This window comes from Schistocerca americana, chromosome 4 (assembly GCF_021461395.2).
Source record: "Schistocerca americana isolate TAMUIC-IGC-003095 chromosome 4, iqSchAmer2.1, whole genome shotgun sequence".
Classification (NCBI taxonomy): Eukaryota; Metazoa; Arthropoda; class Insecta; order Orthoptera; family Acrididae; genus Schistocerca; species Schistocerca americana.
The window spans coordinates 183003321-183021347 of NC_060122.1; positions in this window are offsets into that span (position 1 = coordinate 183003321).

Sequence of the window (18027 nt, forward strand, 5' to 3'; positions counted from 1 at the left end):
ACTGAAAAGGCTAACCATATTGCACAGCACAATCAACAACTAAAGTAAATTTCGAACATAAATACTAACCGTTAGAACACAAAGATTTGTATTTACATCCTAAATGATGTATACAATGAAATACGTCGGTTCTTAATTCCAAAATGCAGGCAAGCTTTATGTGTGTTGATTACAGTACCATCTACCACGAATGGAAAAATGGTTCAAATTGTTCTAAGCCATCTGAGGTCATCAGTCCCATAGAACTTAGAACTACTTAAAGCTAAATAACCTAAGGACAGCACACACATGCATGCTTGAGGCACGATTCGAACCTGCGACCGTATTAGCAGCGTGTTCCCATCCTGAAGTGCCTAGAACCGCTCGGCCACAACGGCCGGCACGAATGGAAAACAGTGATTTGATGTACAAAATAAAGTAAAAATGAGGGATTCTTAACTTGAAAATACAAAGTTGATCCCACCTTCGCAGGGGTTGTAGCACGACAGATATCCCCTTTACCTATCCCAACTTTTCACCTGGAAAATTTTTTTCGCGTTATAGGTAGTTTTCGAGATATATAGTCATCTTAAGCTGAAACAAATACCCTCTGTATATTTTACTGACATCGTTATTAAAATCTAAGGTATCTGTGGGTACAGTAAAAGTGATAGTGACGGCAAGTTAAGTTTTATTGAAAGGAGGCCGGGTTGCTGGGATTGGGGTGGTCGGGGCGGTGGTTTCCCCGCCCCAATACCTGCCTTAATAAGTCCGTATTCACTGAGAACAGACAGCAATATAATAACACATGGTATTTGTTGTATGGTTCTGAGACAGATAATTTGAAATGGAAACACAGTTTAATGAATTTTCTCCAACCTTTAAGCGTAACGACACTAATTAACGTGTGCAACGATAAATGAGTATTCCCCAAACAAAATAACATCCGTGCATAAATATACCTGCTTCACGCAGTCCGCAGGGCTTAATTAATGGCAGAATGCGGTACATTGTTGACATGATACCCTGCGAATTTTTAAACAGTGAATAAGCCGTTGCAATAACAGATATGCAGTAGGAGTCCCATTAACCTAGCGTTTGGAGGTTGGAGATACTGTGTCGGGTGACATCAAAAGTCTTACCACATTTCACAGAACTGACAGCATACACACTAGCTAACCTAAGGTATTATGTAATAACTGTACAAAAGCAGACCTTAGCAATGTGTGTTGAAAAAAGGAAGGAAGGAAAGTTAGGGCTTAATGGCCCATCTACGACGATGTCAATAGAGGGGAGCAGGCGATCGGATTGGGGAAGGATGGAGAGGGAAATCAGTCGTGCCCCTACATAGGAACCATCCTGGCATCCTTCTTAAGCGATTTGGAGACGTCACGGAAAAGCAACATCTAGATGGCTAGATGGGGATTTGAACCGCTGTAGTCCAGAATACAAGCGTCTTACCACTGTGCCGCTTCACTGAGTGGTATGATAAGGCATACTCTATCGTAGGTAGGTAGAGCATCTTCCGACAAACAAGTGATTACTAACGAAGCTGGGGTACCTAGAATGTGCTGTTCAAGGTCCACCAGGATGCCAAACCTTCTCTCTCCTTCCAGTGTACACAAAGCCGTTCGGGACACACACACACACACACACACACACACACACAGACACACACCACACACACACACACACACACACACACACACACACAAACAGTCATCCAGTCTGTTGGCCTTGTAACCACAGTAAAGGCTGCTACCTCTCTTCAGGAAACGCACGTTTATCTGGCTTCTCCACACATACTCCTCCGTTGTGGTCGCACACATGTTACGGCTCTCTGTATCGTTGAAGCAAGCAAGCCACCCTACTTCCTTAATTTCAAGGTGTGTAGAGGTTTTAGTAGAGATGGTCATAAAGTCTCGATACGTTACATACCTACGAGGAATTTTTACAACCCTTTTCTATGATTATCTTGGGCCTATTATTATCTTTTATTTTTTCAGGAAAACCAACAAGAGTGACTACGATACAAGAACGTGTGGCTGTTGTTAGTGTGCAGGTGCTTTATTGTTCTTGCCCGGCAGTGCAACAGGAGCAAAGTCGGAAATTTCAAAAGTCAACACCAACAAGATCAAACATCTGGTTAGTTGTTAATAAATTCCAGACAACTGGAAACTTTGCCAATGACCTCCTATACCACAAGAGGCTGCTACAATAAATCAGAGAAGCAATCAAAAGTACCCTGAGTGCATCAACTCGTCGTTTAAACGGCAAGTTAGACGTACCAAAATCGAAGATTATGAAAGTAGTCCACTTTACACTAAAGAAAAAAGTGCACCACAATCAGATGCTCCACAAATTAGACAAAAAAATTGCATAATTTCGCAGGTTGCGTGTTATGATATGATATGAGCTTCAGACAACCAACACGTCTTACATCACATGTTGTTTACTGACGAAGCCACATTTCCCATGTGGGGAAGAGATGAGAAACATAACTGCCTTATTTGGCGTAAGGAGCCACCTTAAGCTACACGCTACCATTGAATATCAAAGAGTAATTTCTGGAACCACAGCTTCAGATTGAAGGCATTTTTAACATTGTGATGGAGCACTCCCACATTTTACACTCAAAGTAATGCAGCACCTAAATCGAAGATTTGCCAACAGTTGGGTACCAGAGGTTCAACTGGTTTAACACCCTTGGACTTTTCCTTTGGGTGGGGGTACAGAAAGTCACAGGTTTTCAAAATAAACGTGACTGTTTTGCAGGATATAAGTGCTCGAATCCTCGATGAAGCATCTGCTATTTCAGGAGATACGGTTCATAAAAGTATTCAGGTCTGCTCTTCAGCGATGTAACTAATGCTTCGAAATAGTCAGAGTGAATGCTGAAGTGCGATGAAAGAATCGCAGAAGGAGTTGTGCAACACAAACGAAAGTTGGTAGGCGTATTTCTACATCTGAAAGATAACATCTATTCAAATTTTATGCCAGTCGCATAAGAGTGACGCATGTAGAATCATTAAGAGCATGCAAATCATGTTTGCTTTAAACACTCACTGTAACAGCTGCGAATAATAGCTTCCTTTAAGGCTCACTGAGTTTGAACGATGTGGTGTAACAGGGCTACAGGATGTTTCTTCTGCGATTTACAGAATAATTTGACAGGAATGTAGCCGCTATACATGATTGCTGGCAGCGGTGTTCACGACAATCTACTGTCGTAAGAAGACCAGACTCTAGCCGGCCCCGTGGTGTTACCGATAGGGAAAACCATTGTGTTTGAAATGTGGATCTGGCAGTTAGTACTGCATCTAGAGCAGCAATCTGAGCAGCAGTTGACACCACAGTGCCACAACTAACTGTTACAAAACGATTACTTCAAACAGAGCTCCGAGACAGACGCACTGACCATTCCACTGACCCCAAAGCTCTCCATTTGCGACTTCAGTGGTGTCAAGCGAGAGGCCATTGGAGGGCTGGGTGGAGGTCTGTTGTGTTATCTGATGGAAGCTCGTTCTGCCTCGATGACACTGATGGTGATGTATTGGTTATAAGGGGGCCAGTTGAGGAGCTAGCAAACAACCTGTCTGCCTGCTAGACACACTGGACCTACACCAGGAGGTATCGTCTGGGTTCGACTTCATGCGACAACAGAAGCACTCTAATGGTTATCCCAGGCACCATGACTGCAAATTTGTACGTCAATCTGGTGACTCGATCTCTGGTGCTGCCGTGCAAGAACAGCATTCCAGGGGGTGTTTTTCCAAGCGGATAACGCTCTATCGCCAGATCTGTCTCCAATCGAGCACATATGGGACATCATCGTGCGAAACTCCAGTGTCGTCCACAGGCAGGTGGAACAGGCGTACGATTGCATCTCACAAACTGCAACTAACTGTTACAAAACACGCAGACGCACTGACCATTCCACTGACCCCAAAGCTCTCCATTTGCGACTTCAGTGGTGTCAAGCGAGAGGCCATTGGAGGGCTGGGTGGAGGTCTGTTGTGTTATCTGATGGAAGCTCGTTCTGCCTCGATGACAGTGATGGTGATGTGTTGGTTAGAAGGAGGCCACTTGAGGAGCTTGCAACCAACCAGTCTGCCTGCTAGACACACTGGACCTACACCTGGAGGTATCGTCTGGGTTCGACTTCGTACGACAACAGAAGCACTCTAATGGTTATCCCAAGCACCATGACTGCAAATTTGTACGTCAGTGTGGTGACTCGACCTGAGGTGCTGCCATGCAAGAACAGCATTCCAGAGGGTGTTTTTCCAACCGGATAGCGCTCTATAGCCAGATCTGTCTCCAATCGAGCACATATGGGACATCATCGTGCGAAACATCAGTGTCGTCCACAGGCAGGTGCAACAGGCGTAGGATTCCATCTCACAAACCAACGAACTGTTACAAAACAGGCAGACGCACTGACCATTCCACTGACCCCAATGCTCGCCATTTACGACTTCAGTGGTGCCAAGCGAGAGGTCATTGGAGGGCTGGGTAAAGGTGTGTTGTGTTATCTGATGGAAGCTCGTTCTGTCTCGATGACAGTGATGGTGATGTGTTGATTAGAAGGGGGCCACTTGAGGAGCTTGCAACCAACCTGTCTGCCTGCTAGACACACTGGACCTACACCTGGAGGTATCGTCTGGGTTCGACTTCTTACGACAACAGAAGCACTTTAATGGTTGCCCAAGCACCATGACTGCAAATTTGTACGTCAATTTGGTGACCCGCCCTGTGGTGCTGCCATGCAAGAACAGCATTCCAGTGGGTGTTTTTCCAACTGGATAACGCTCTATCGCCAGGCTGTCTCCAATCTAGCACATATGGGATATCATCGTGAGGACTCCAGTGTCGTCCACAGGCAGGTGGAACAGGTGTAGCATTCCAGCTCACAAACTGCAACGAACTGTTACAAAACAGGCAGACGCACTGACCATTCCACTGACCCCAAAGCTCTCCATTTGCGACTTCAGTGGTGTCAAGCGAGCGGCCATTGGAGGGCTGGGTGGAGGTCTGTTGTGTTATCTGATGGAAGCTTGTTCTGCCTCGATGACGGTGATGTGTTGGTTAGAAGGGGGCCAGTTGAGGAGCTTGCAACCAACCTGTCTGCCTGCTAGACACACTGGACCTACACCTGGAGGTATCGTCTGGGTTCGACTTTGTACGACAACAGAAGCACTCTAATGGTTATCCCAAGCACCATGACTGCAAATTTGTGTGTCAATCTGGTGACTCGACCTGTGGTACTGCCATGCAAGAACAGCATTCCAGGGGGTGTTTTTCCAACAGGATAACGCTCTATCGCCAGATCTGCCTCCAATCGAGCACATATGGGACATCATCGTGCGAAACTCCAGTGTCGTCCACAGGCAGGTGCAACAGGCGTCAGATTCCATCTCACAAACTTCAACAAACTGTTACAAAACAGGCAGACGCACTGACCATTCCACTGACCCCAAAGCTCTCCATTTGCGACTTCAGTGGTGTCAAGCGAGAGGCCATTGGAGGGCTTACATTCAACAACATGGTGGTTACACTGGTCATTAATATACCAGTATTTCACATTTGCAATTGTTTGTCTTGCGCTTACATTAACCTGTGCCATGTTAATCACTTAAATAGGTAGGTAAATGTATTCTCGAAATTACATTACCCTACATTAATTATTTTTGACGTTGTGATTTTTCTTTTCGTCAATATATATACATACAGTGCCAATAAACCTGATTTGACACCCTTGGATGTCTTGCATGGGGTACAAGGGGAGGGATTTCCAGGATCTATATGCTCGAATCCAGGATGCAGCATCAGCTATTTCAGGAAATAGGGTTCAGAATGTATTTCGGTCTGCTCTTCAGCGAGGTAATTAATGCTTTGAAATGGCTGTAAACAATGCTCAAGTGCCATTAACGTTTATACTCCCACTGACAATAATAATAAGACATGTGTATGATGTAAATGCAGCCATTACTTTTTTTGAATGCAGTGAGACTTCATAACAACCCTGTATGATGCTAATGACATTCAAATTATACTCATAAAATTCTATGCTCTAATTATGTATTATGCCGTCTGAACAAATAGTTCAAATGGCTCTGAGCACTATGGGATTTAACATATGTGGTCATCAGTCCCTTAGAACTTAGAACTACTTAAACCTAACCAACCTAAGGACATCACACACATCCATGCTCGCGGCTGGATTCGAACCTGCGACCGTCGCAGTCGCGCGGTTCCGGACTGAGCACCTAGAACCGCTAGACCACCGCGGCCGGCCCGTCTGAACACATGCTGTCAAAACTAGCTGCTGCAGAATAAAGGTGTTAGCAGCTTTTGTTGGCATACGTAAAAAAAAATTTACCGTAAAATCTGTGGAGCATAACCTAAAAAAAAAAATTATAGAAAACACAGAGACAGAAGGGGAGGGAGAGAAATAAAGATAAACAGTTAGGGTGTCATCTGTTTGATATATGCTCTGAATTTTAGAAGTTTCTGTAGAATATACAAAGGTATATCCTTGCTGGTGCGCAGAATTCGAATGTTCAGGGGGAGGGAGTACATTTGGGCTGACCGATGTGGGCTTTGTATCCATAAACAAAAGAACAAGAAATTACTCGCATAAATCATTTGGCGGACGTCGAAATGCTGCCAGGCTGCAGACAGCGGGTAGCAGATTACTGTTTGATAATTCCCTACATGTAAATTTGTGGCAGACGCTCTTTTCGTGCTCTGAATTTGAATAATTTCGCCGAGAAGCGAGGCGTTTTGCTATCGGAAAGCTGCATGCGTTCGCTAAAAACGAGAGCTGCGCTTGTTAACGTCACTCGAAAGCGCATAGAATTTGAAACTTACTGATACAATCACAATTTATCTTTTCCGTTGTAACGTTTGGTACCCAATGCTACATTTCCTCATGGTATTGACTTATAGCACTTTTGATAGCTGATATATGCTAATTACTGATTCCTATCACAGCATTAAAACCAAGAGAAGAAGAATACAGGAGCTAATGCAGCTATAGGTACCACTAATGATCATTGTTGCTCATACCAGCAGCACAGCTACCCTTTATGTTTATGTCGTACGCTGTTTTACCGAGCTTCTGATGCTAATTTTGAACTTTTTACATTCTGAATCATTGTTAAACGAGAAAGAATGAAAATACTTTTGATGTAGACAGGATACATTAATACAAATTTTGAACAAAGCGACTAGAGCATACTGAGGCAAAGAAAAAATTCTCAAAGCCTGCTCTAATCTCAATTCAGCACTTACAAATTCGTAACGAGTAAAAGCTGCGGTTCTAGGCGCTACAGTCCGGAACTGCGCGACCGCTACGGTCGCAGGTTCTAATCCTGCCTCGGGCATGGGTGTGTGTGATGTCTTTAGGTTACTGAGGTTTAAGTAGTTCTAAGTTCTAGGGGACTGATGACCTCAGCAGTTAAGTCCCATACTGCTCAGAGCCATTTAAACCATTTTTAAACGTTGCTGGTGCACGCAAGCCGACAATCACAAATATGAAAGAAGTTTCTAGAGCAACTCTGTCGAGGGACGTGAGTAGTCATAGGGATGAAAGAAGTGCTCAGAATAAAGGTGAAGGTGCTAATAAATGAAATAACACGCATAGAAATTTGCCAGCGTGGAACATAATATTAATATGTAGGAAGTCTTTTCGGATGATATTTGTCTGGAGTGTGATCTTGAACGGCAGTGAAATGCGGACGACAGACAGTTCAGGCAAAAGGAAATGGGATTTTTTAATGTAGTCCTTAAGAATATAGCTGAAAGTTAGAAAGGATAATTAATGGGAAGGGACTGAACAGAACTGAGAAAAAAACTTGGACTAAAAAAGCGATCGGTTGGTAGCAATCATCATGAGACATCAGAAACTCGTCTATTTGATAATGGAAGAAGTGTGGCAGTATGAAGGTTTTAGAGGGATATCAGTACATCCATACGTGGAAGCATAAGCGGCCAAAGACACTGCTAGCTTGGGTGTAGCCACCTATGGCGAACTAACAAACACTCACAAGCGACAACAACGGTGAGCCCCTGCACGTCGGCAAAATTGATTGGATATGCCAGATGCTATCAAAGCCGATCAACAGGCTGCAGCAGGGATGCCGACAAACGCGCCCATTAAGGCACAAACAAACCTCCAACACTACTCTACATTGCAAATCGGGCAGTAAACGATTATGAACCCAACTGTTACAGGTATGCTGACGCTGACCGAAAAGCCAACACCGGCACCCAGCTGCAGCTGCAGAGTAACATCGCACCATGATGTCAAAGGTATCCGCCTGCATGACACCCACTGTTAACAAAGCCTACGTTTGGCTGACCTGTCACAGGTAGCAAGAAAACCGCTACTGGACTTACAACCCGGCCCAACTATCGCAGAGGTTTTTTTCTTCGCTCTTGCTTTGGCAGTGTTTTTCCTCTGCCCTTCAAACCGCTACTCTCCAAATTTTGACCTAATCTATCTGCAGATGAGCGCGTATTAACCGTTAATCATAACCAGACGTACGTAAACATCGCGATACTCACATCCTGCGAGACCTCACGTAGTGAAAACTAACCAGTGTGCAAAGATGGCAGTGAGAGCTTTTGTGTTGGCCATCATGCCGGTATGGGCGTGGAGAGGCCCCACCTAATATAAAAAGCCAGGACTTGACTAAAGTAAGCAGGTTCAAACGCAAAAAAATGGTTCAAATGGCTCTGATCACTATGAGACTTAACATCTGGGGTCATCAGTCCCCTAGAACTTAGAACTACTTAAACCTAACTAACCTAAGGACATCTCACACATCCGTACCCGAGGCAGGATTCGAACCTGCGACCTTAGCGGTCACGCGGTTCCAGACTGAAGCGCCTAGAACCGCCCGGCCACTCCGGCCGGTGTTCAAACGCATGTGGGATGCTGAGACGAAGAGGCTTCTACAGGATTTGCTATCGTGGAGTGTAGCATCAATCCAGTCTTCGAGCTGAAGAACACAACTACGACAATATTTGCAGTGTCGCTTTTGAGATACAAATAGCTTGAATTATTCTAATGCTCCTGCATTATGGTCAATGCGATTTTATACAGGAATCTATCTGCTTTCATTACGAGATTTGTGAGAATGTAACAGGCCCTCAGTTTTGCTTCCATTTACAAATTGCGCTGTGTGATGGGACAGTTTTTCGGAAACAGCCTTGGCATATTTTCAAATCAGTAATGACACTCCCGTTTAATCGGACTATTCAATTTACATCGATAAAAGCGATGTAGTTATCGTCAGTGGATAACTAGTGCAGTCCTGCTTTTCTCTTACTTTTAGTTCATGTTTGCATGCGATGTAGAAGTGCGAAATGCTTCAAACACTGTGAAGCGATCGATGAGCAGGGACATGCATCGGCTTAAGCCAAATGGGAGCCGCACCCCAGGGACATGTTCTTGGTAAGGCCTACAGGGATGGTCCGAGTGGCAACTGGCCATCGAACAGAGGCTCTGCAGGAAGCCGGGCCATTGTACAGAAACGTAAATAGTCTCTCACAAAGAGAAACGCCTGGGAGAAGCTTTTTACGACCAGGAAAAAGAGTGAGAACACCATTTCTTTAGCTGAAACACTCCTCTGTTAGCAAGCTGTCGAAAGCTGATCATTTCCCCGGGAAAGCACGCAAGACTATAGAAAAACAGCTCAGTGATGGATAGGTGACACTTAGTCCTGGACTTTTGAAATCATGGGAGACCAACGAACTCTCTGACTTTGCAGAAAACAATATTATTTTGATGTGAAGCCAGTCACTATTTGCTATTTGATAACGTAAACTAAAATCTATGTTAGAAAGAGACACCGGGTGATGATGATGATGAAGAACACCTTATTGGTCAAAGAAAGAGACAGGGAGATAGAGAGTGACATAATTTTTTCGGTGGAGTATGGTAGGATACAAGCCACTAACCACTAAGAAGATGAAGACGAGGTTGTTTGTAGCAAGCAGTTTGGTCGGTCAGTGCCCGGAAGATTCTGAGTCGAGCCAACCAAGCACCATGAGAGACCAAAAACGCAGCAATTCAAGGTTTTCTCTTACTTTACATTAGACCGGAAATCAGTTCAGAAAACCGAATTCTGAGATCAAGATCCAGAGCCTCTGCCGACAGATTTTGACGCTGAGAGCAGCCGCAGACTCCTGAGCTGATGCATTAAAAACTTAGAAACGTTTCGTGTTAATCTTGACGTTGCTGTTGGCGAGGGTCGTTCGTCCCACCAATCATCTATTCTGCAGCGACTTAAACCGTCACTTGCAGTACTATGCTGATCGTACCACAGCCGAAATATGGAGCACAGGGAAATTAGAGCCAGATTTGTCGTAATCTTGCCATTTCACCCTTCATTCTGAAGACTTGCATTTTGTCAGTAATGAATAGTTTACTTTCAACTTCGCCCTCTCATGTGACGGTTTTACTTTCTGTGGTATGAATTATTTCCATAAACCCTACAACAATCATGGGGCATTCCGCTATTAAAGTACCGATAAATCTCTTGCATGATTATAGCTTTTCTCCCGACCCCTATGTGAGGATATTGGAATAAAGTTGCCACAGCCGCCATTTATTTTTGTGTTCATCTATGATGTACCATGTTAAGGTTGCCATAAGCGCCATAAGTCGCCACTGTTTAATATTTACTTTATAGCAATAAATCAAAGTCACTTAAATTTTTGTTTCATTAAATATTCATAAGTTCCCCGGTCACAGTTCTGGAGTAGAGAGAAGAATGAAATATAAAACAACTGCATCAATAATGTTCCATTCTCTCAAGTATAGAGTTTAGAATAGACGTGCTATATCATCTCTATGCTAATTAAATTACTCCTGATTTCCAGATCCAATTCCTTATTGGTATCTAAAGATCCAATTCCTTATTGGTATGTATAATTGTATCATTGAATAACAGTGTCAAATAATTTAGTTTCATATAGCATATATTTCCCTTTATTATGCCAATAGGAAGCACAGTAAATGTTTACATTGCTGGCCAAAGCATTATAGACCTCCATCATTTTTCTCAGGTGTTCTCTGTACGTAGACGTAGCAACCGGTGGTTAATAGTTCAGAAGTAGGCTCTGCGATAGTTACACATGCGTAAAATTTGCATATCCTACACCAGTGAATACTGTTACTTGCATTGACATTATTTACTTCGGGGTTGGCATTAACAGCTCTTAAACGAATAATTTTGTTTTCACCAGTCCTGTTGCACTGTTTTCGATGCTGTAAACTAAGTACAAATATCGCTCTCTCGTAAAAGTTGCCGAATTTTCTTTTATGATCTTCTGTCCCTAGTAATTAACTTAGTTTCTTCTTCGAGCATTGTCTTTAAAAGCCGAAGAAGTCCTATAAAGTTTGTCTGCTGTAGCTCTGCCACAGATTATTTTCGACAATGGACGTTCCACGGCTGGACTTTTAGCGCTCTGTATTACTCTTTCACTGTCCATTATGCTCATTGTCTTGTGTCGCTTAACGCAAAAATATGTTTCCTGTATTCGTATATCTCCCATATCCTGTCGTTTCTTAGTCACGAAAATTAGTATTAGTATCTTCTTCATGTTCAAGTTCCGTCTCTAAGACATTCGTTCGGATTTTTCTGGCGCTGCTCGGTGGAGCTGTAATCTCCACTCCGTTTTCTTCTATATGTGCGTTTCACGAGGGATTTGACGGGTGCTTATTGATAAATCTTTTCTCATAGCATCTGCATAATTTTTTGTTATGCGTTTGGGACACTCCGTAGTCAAGCCAAAATAAGAACTAGTACCAACACGTTCTCAATAGCCGCCATCAGACATGCAAGCGCAGTATTCTGAAGTTGTGTTAGGGCAAAGAGACAGCCACCTCATACAACGAAAATGTGGCACAAGAACCGAGCCATGATTCAAAAATGTTGTTACTTTAATATGACTACAACAGATAACAGATGGTGCCAGGTATTTGGCAAGCGGAACGCATCCGAGGATCAGAGCGGCAACTTTCCATTTTCGGTATTTTGTGGTATAATAACGACTAGGTTTCCCCAGATCCTGATCATAACCAACATTAAATTTGGTTTCAGTGTACCAGCGAAAGTCCCTCAACTCATAAGGCCTGTGAAGAACGATATAGCGCTCAGTATGCACTGTGATTATGTAAGGTATTTGAAGTATGGAAGTCGAAAACGTTTTAAGTGCCAAATATCACATTTGTCAGGCGAAGGCAAAAACAGTGCATTTCTTTTTGTAAATAACTAATTGGTATAGCACCGAATTATGCTGCCCACTTCATCACTGCACGAAGTAATGAGACAAATTAGAAAATAAGTAATTTATAAAGAACTTTCGAAGAGCCCTATCAGGTAACTGATTGGTTCTCAGTGACAATAAGAAATGTTTTGTTAGAACTGTAGTCAACAAAATACATTTCTCATTTCTTTCACATTTTTAACAACAGAACAATAAAATTCAATTCATGAATAAAGAAAACTGAGTATTGACTTCTGTTTCTTCCGACTTCAAAAATGGTTCAAATGGCTCTGAGCACTATGGGACGTAACATCTGAGGTCATCAGTCCCCTAGAACTTAGAACTATTTAAACCTAACTAACCTAAGGACATCACACACATCCATGCTCGAGGCAGGATTCGAACCTGCGACCGTAGTGGTCGTGCAGTTCCAGACTGTAGCGCCTAGAACCGCTCGGCGACCCCGGCAGGCTCTTCCGACTTCGGGCTGGTCTTGTAGATGAAGTACACCACGGCGTACATCTGTCTGGTCTTTCCTCTTATGAATGTACTGATGTTTTCCATTCTCCTGTTTCAGTGCGAGAATTTTTCATTACTATTTGAGAATGATGAGTATGAGATATTAATAGAACAGAGAATGAAATTCTTCTATTATATTGCTTTAGAGATCTTACACTCCTGCATTGATAACATCTTTTCAGCGGCATCATTAAAATAATACAAGTCAGTTGTATGCACTGGAATTACATAGCTTTAGCTGACTTAATAATCGTGTGTAAATCGTGGCACGTGGAATTCCTAAGGCACACAGTCCATGCACCTTCTAACAATGAATGTTTAAAACATCTTCTCCAGGTTCAGAGAGTGTAAGCATTACGCACGCTTAAAACAGCCGAGTACATGGGGCGTTGCACAACATCGTCTTGGCACAGGTCACCTTATGCAATACAACTACACGGAGAGTCTGGCATCCAGTAGTTGGATAGTGTTCTAAAGCCGGCCGGGGTGGCCCTGCGGTTCTAGGCACTTCAGTCCGGAACCGCGTGACTGCTACGGGCGCAGGTTCGAAATCTGCCTCGGGCATGGATGTGTGTGATGTCCTTAGGTTAGTTAGGTTTAAGTAGTTCTAAGTTCTAGGGGACTGATGACCTCAGATGTTAAGTCCCATAGTACTCAGGGCAATTTGCACCTTTTTTTGCAATAATTATTGTTTTCATGTTCTTTGATCAGTATCATCCTGATACGTGCAGGAGTGCTCCACAGGTTACTAATTGTATTTTCCACGAATATAGATACAATAAAGGTATACCGGAGTACAGACTACTCGCCAATTACGCACGAATTGTTGCCCACCACGAGCAAATACAACAACAAATAAACAAACATGTAATAAGTAGTTATTAAAGAAATACTGTCAATACAAGATGCAGTCGCAACACCTTCGAAACAATAATTGGCAATTGACAGGCAACAATGTGCAGTATAGTACTCGGGACCGGTTTTCGAGCGCCACCGTTTATAAGTTCCCATAGTGCTCAGAGCCATTTGAACCAGTGTTCTGAAAGATGCAACTGAAAACAAATCAAAGTAACCTTGTAAATAAAGATGGAGCCTTTCGCTTAAATGCTGCGTGAAATCATGCTCTCTCTCTCTCTGATCAAAAACCAGAGAGACAGAGTTAATACTATTTCACCCACTATTTAGTAATTTTCAGTATCGACAAGTTCTAGGGTCGGTCACCTTTGGATGTGTGTTATCGCTAGTGTTTACAATTTGTGTCTATGTGTGTGTGTTATCTTTCCAAAACTGCTCTACAAACAAAGGTTTTAAATTCCCTCGCATAGTCCTCACTTCGTGCAGTTTTGCCTTGAAAATGAGAGGGTGGTTCACTTGTCGAAAAATCGACTGTTGTCGACAACGTCACCCGCCTGCATCTTATCTGAACACTGTATACGGCGCGAGAAACTCTGATCTCACATTTTTAACATGATTTGACACTTGGATCATGTCTAGGGGCTTGCAACACAGTACCGAGAACACAATAGCACCGAAAACTCGTTTTTGGAATAAATTTTCCATTTCTACTCTTTTTGGAGCGTGGTTACTATTCCAGTGTGCACTATCGATGAAAATCAGATAGAACACGAGAGATGGCCGTGCACACATTATCCCCGTAAAGGTGAGATTCCTATGCTGCGTCTGAAGCACGCGGCCGCCGTTGTGCGTCTGCCGTACTGTACTGCTACAGATTGTGTTAAACGGGCCTGTGTCCCATGTTGCGTCAGCTGCATGCAGCTGACGCTACGGCCGCGTGCAGCTGCGGCCCAGCAGGTCTGAGAACAGTCCAGACGCAGCCGCAAAGAAGAACACGACAGCATGTCCGAGGGAAAGTTCTGTTCACGGCGATGGAAGATGAGAAACTGGTAGAAATGGTTTCTAAATGTCCTTGTATCTACGATTTATCGTTACTAGTCTACCTGGACCAAACTGTGAAGGATAATGTTTGGACAGAGATAGCGGAATTAGTGGAAAGAACAAATAAGAAAATAACATTATACTTTCTGTTTATTCATAATGTTTATTACTTAGTTATATGGGAAATAATGCATATTGTAATAAACCAGAATAAGTAGCATCGTCCCACATAATACTCAGTTATTATTATAATAATGAAGTGTACACAAAGTTAATACTAAAAGCTGATGTATGTTTTAAAAATTCAGATTGTTATAATGTGCATACAAATTAATAAAGATTATTCAGTAACGCTAGGGAGTTCAAAGCCTACTGCTTTCTGTTAACGTGATCACTTTGCCACGGTGTTATCGCTGCAACTGCAAGGCTGTTGAGGTATTCTGCAAATGAATCTCGCACAGAAAATCCATCTGCGTGTGCGTAACCACCACTCCTTGCTAACGGTCCAAGATTTTCAGTAAGTAGTGGTTCACTTCTGTTTAATTCAAAATTAGGCACGTTATTTTTGTCTAAGAATGCATCTCTAAGTAAATTGTGGAAACAGCAAGCAACAATAATCAAATTATTAGTCGTTCCTGGCTTCAGACTGATCGGCGAATAAAATACGCGAAATACTTGACTTAACAGAGCGAAGGCATTTTCAGAAACTCTATGAGGTCGTGAAAGACGGTACTTACAAATAGCTTTTTTTTTGGCCAGTACTAGCAACTCGGCGAGAGAAAGGTTTCACATGTTTGGATGTAATCGGACAACCACAGCAAAAAGGGCGGCAGAGGAAAAATGTTTGTAGTTGTAATACAATGAGCCTGACAGTGCAGGGGAAAAAAATCGCACATGTTTTCCGTCGATGGCACCAACACAATTAGGAAATTGCCGTTTTTCTTCAAATTCCTTACATTTTGATTTCAGCTGGTTATGACATCGGTGGCAAAATGATTGGCAGTAACTTCTTACATAGAACTGACACCACAACTTGTATGATTTTACCGATGTAAGAAGGAGATTTTATGAATGCAAAATCCAGTGATCTGAATGTTTCCCCTGTTGCCATAAACCTAAAAACAAAATAAAAATAAGATAGGTGTAACTTTAAAATTACTATTATTTTTACATCTAACGAATATTAACGTATATAATTATTTGGCTGTATTGTGTTTTATAGTTGAAGACTGCAAAAAAGATGAATATAAAAGACACAGATCAAAAAAGGCAGAGAAAAGGAAAAAGTACTGGAAGTTCTGCTTCCAGTAAAGGAAATAAATGACCACTGGCTGATATGTTAACATTTTTAAACAAAATGGATCAAAAGCGAGTGTAAGTTGCCATATAATTTGCCTGTTTACGTTATTTTTATTCTGTTTCATTTTGTTATTGACACAGAATTACCTGTATTTTTGTCACATATTTCACAGAAGTACATCCAACGTTGAGGCAGATGAAGTGCAAAGCCCACAATATGATGGTGAGCTGAGTAACAGAGAGGTGTGCCAGACATCGCAGACTTTGTTAGAAAAAGATATTTTTCCAGAAGACGTGGAAGACATCGCGTCGTTCAGACCACCCAGGAAAAGGTCACAGACGCAGCAGACCAACTAAACACCAGCTGTGCGTCAGCCGCACTACGTCAGACACATACCGGCTGCCGCATGCGTCAAACGTGGGATAGGAGTCCCACCTTAAATCAGCCGTGATAGGAATTACTTTGGAAAAAGAGCACAGTAGACCTTATCGTATTCAACGAAAAATGTGTCCTCACAATGATATACCGAATTAACGACCCTGAAGTTGCGTAATGGAAGAAGCGATTGATAGTAAAATATCGAGAAATGCCTTCAATAATGACGGTGACCAACTCCGCAGTAGAGCTAGAGATCCGACAATTGCGTAGTTGAAGTGAGAGGAAAACATTTGCCTGCTTGGTGGCGCCCTTAGGACCACTGACGTCACTGTAGGTTGGTCGGCGTCATAAAGTTGAAGCCATCGATCCCACAGCAGTCAGTGGTCGATCGAGAATGTCACGCAAAAGTATGTGATAATTTAACGGAAAATACAGGGAACTAAAGGCTATTTACAATTTGTACAGAAACCAGATGGCAGTTATAAGAGTCGAGGGACATGAAATGGAAGCAGCGGTTGGGAAGGGAGTGAGACAGGGTTGTAGCCTTTCCCCGATGTTATTCAATCTGTATATTGAGCAAGCAGTAAAGGAAACAAGGAAAAATTCGGAGTACATATTAAAATCCATGGAGACGAAATAAAAACTTTGAGGTTCGCCGATGACATTGTAATTCTGTCAGAGACAGCAAAGGACTTGGAAGAGCAGTTGAATGGAATGGTCGGTGTCTTGAAAGGAGGATATAAGATGAACATCAACAAAAGCAAAACGAGCATAATGGAATGTAGTTGAGTTAAGTCGGGTGATGCTCAGGGAATTAGATTAGGAAATGAGACACTTGAAGTAGTAAAGGAGTTTTGCTATTTGGGGAGCAAAATAACTGATGATGGTCGAAGTAGAGAGGATATAAAATGTAGACTGGCAATGGCAAGGAAAGCGTTTCTGAAGAAGAGAAATTTGTTAACACCGAGTATAGATTTAAGTGTCAGGAAGTCGTTTCTGAGAGTATTTGTATGGAGTGTAGCCATGTATGGAAGTGAAACATGGACGATAAATAGTTTAGACAAGAAGAGAATAGAAGCTTTCGAAATGTGGTGCTACAGAAGAATGCTGAAGATTAGATGGGTAGATCACATAACTAATGAGGAGGTATTGAATAGAATTGGGGAGAAGAGGAGTTTTGTGGCACAACTTGACAAGAAGAAGGGACCGGTTGGTAGGACATGTTCTGAGGCATCAGGGGATCACAAATTTAGCATTGGAGGGCAGCGTGGAGGGTAAAAATCGTAGAGGGAGACCAAGAGATGAATACACTAGGCAGATTCAGAAGGATTTAGGTTGCAGTAGGTACTGGGAGATGAAGCTTGCACAGCATAGAGTAGCATGGAGAGCTGCATCAAACCAGTCTCAGGACTGAAGACCACAACAACAACAAAAAATTTAACTGCATGGTGTAGCAGGAGACCGAGAAGATGTTATTCACAAACAATGATTATCTGTCGACTGCTTGGTGCGATAGAGGTCAGAGATATCTTTCAGTCAGTTCTCAGGACTAACAGAGCGATAGTTGCGTCAACATTGCTTTGACGTTTACATCTCACAATGAAATCTCTGACAGTGCACTTGGGACTTCATCAAGTCTATCTGGCGTATTAGCCGAAAAGTACAAATAACAG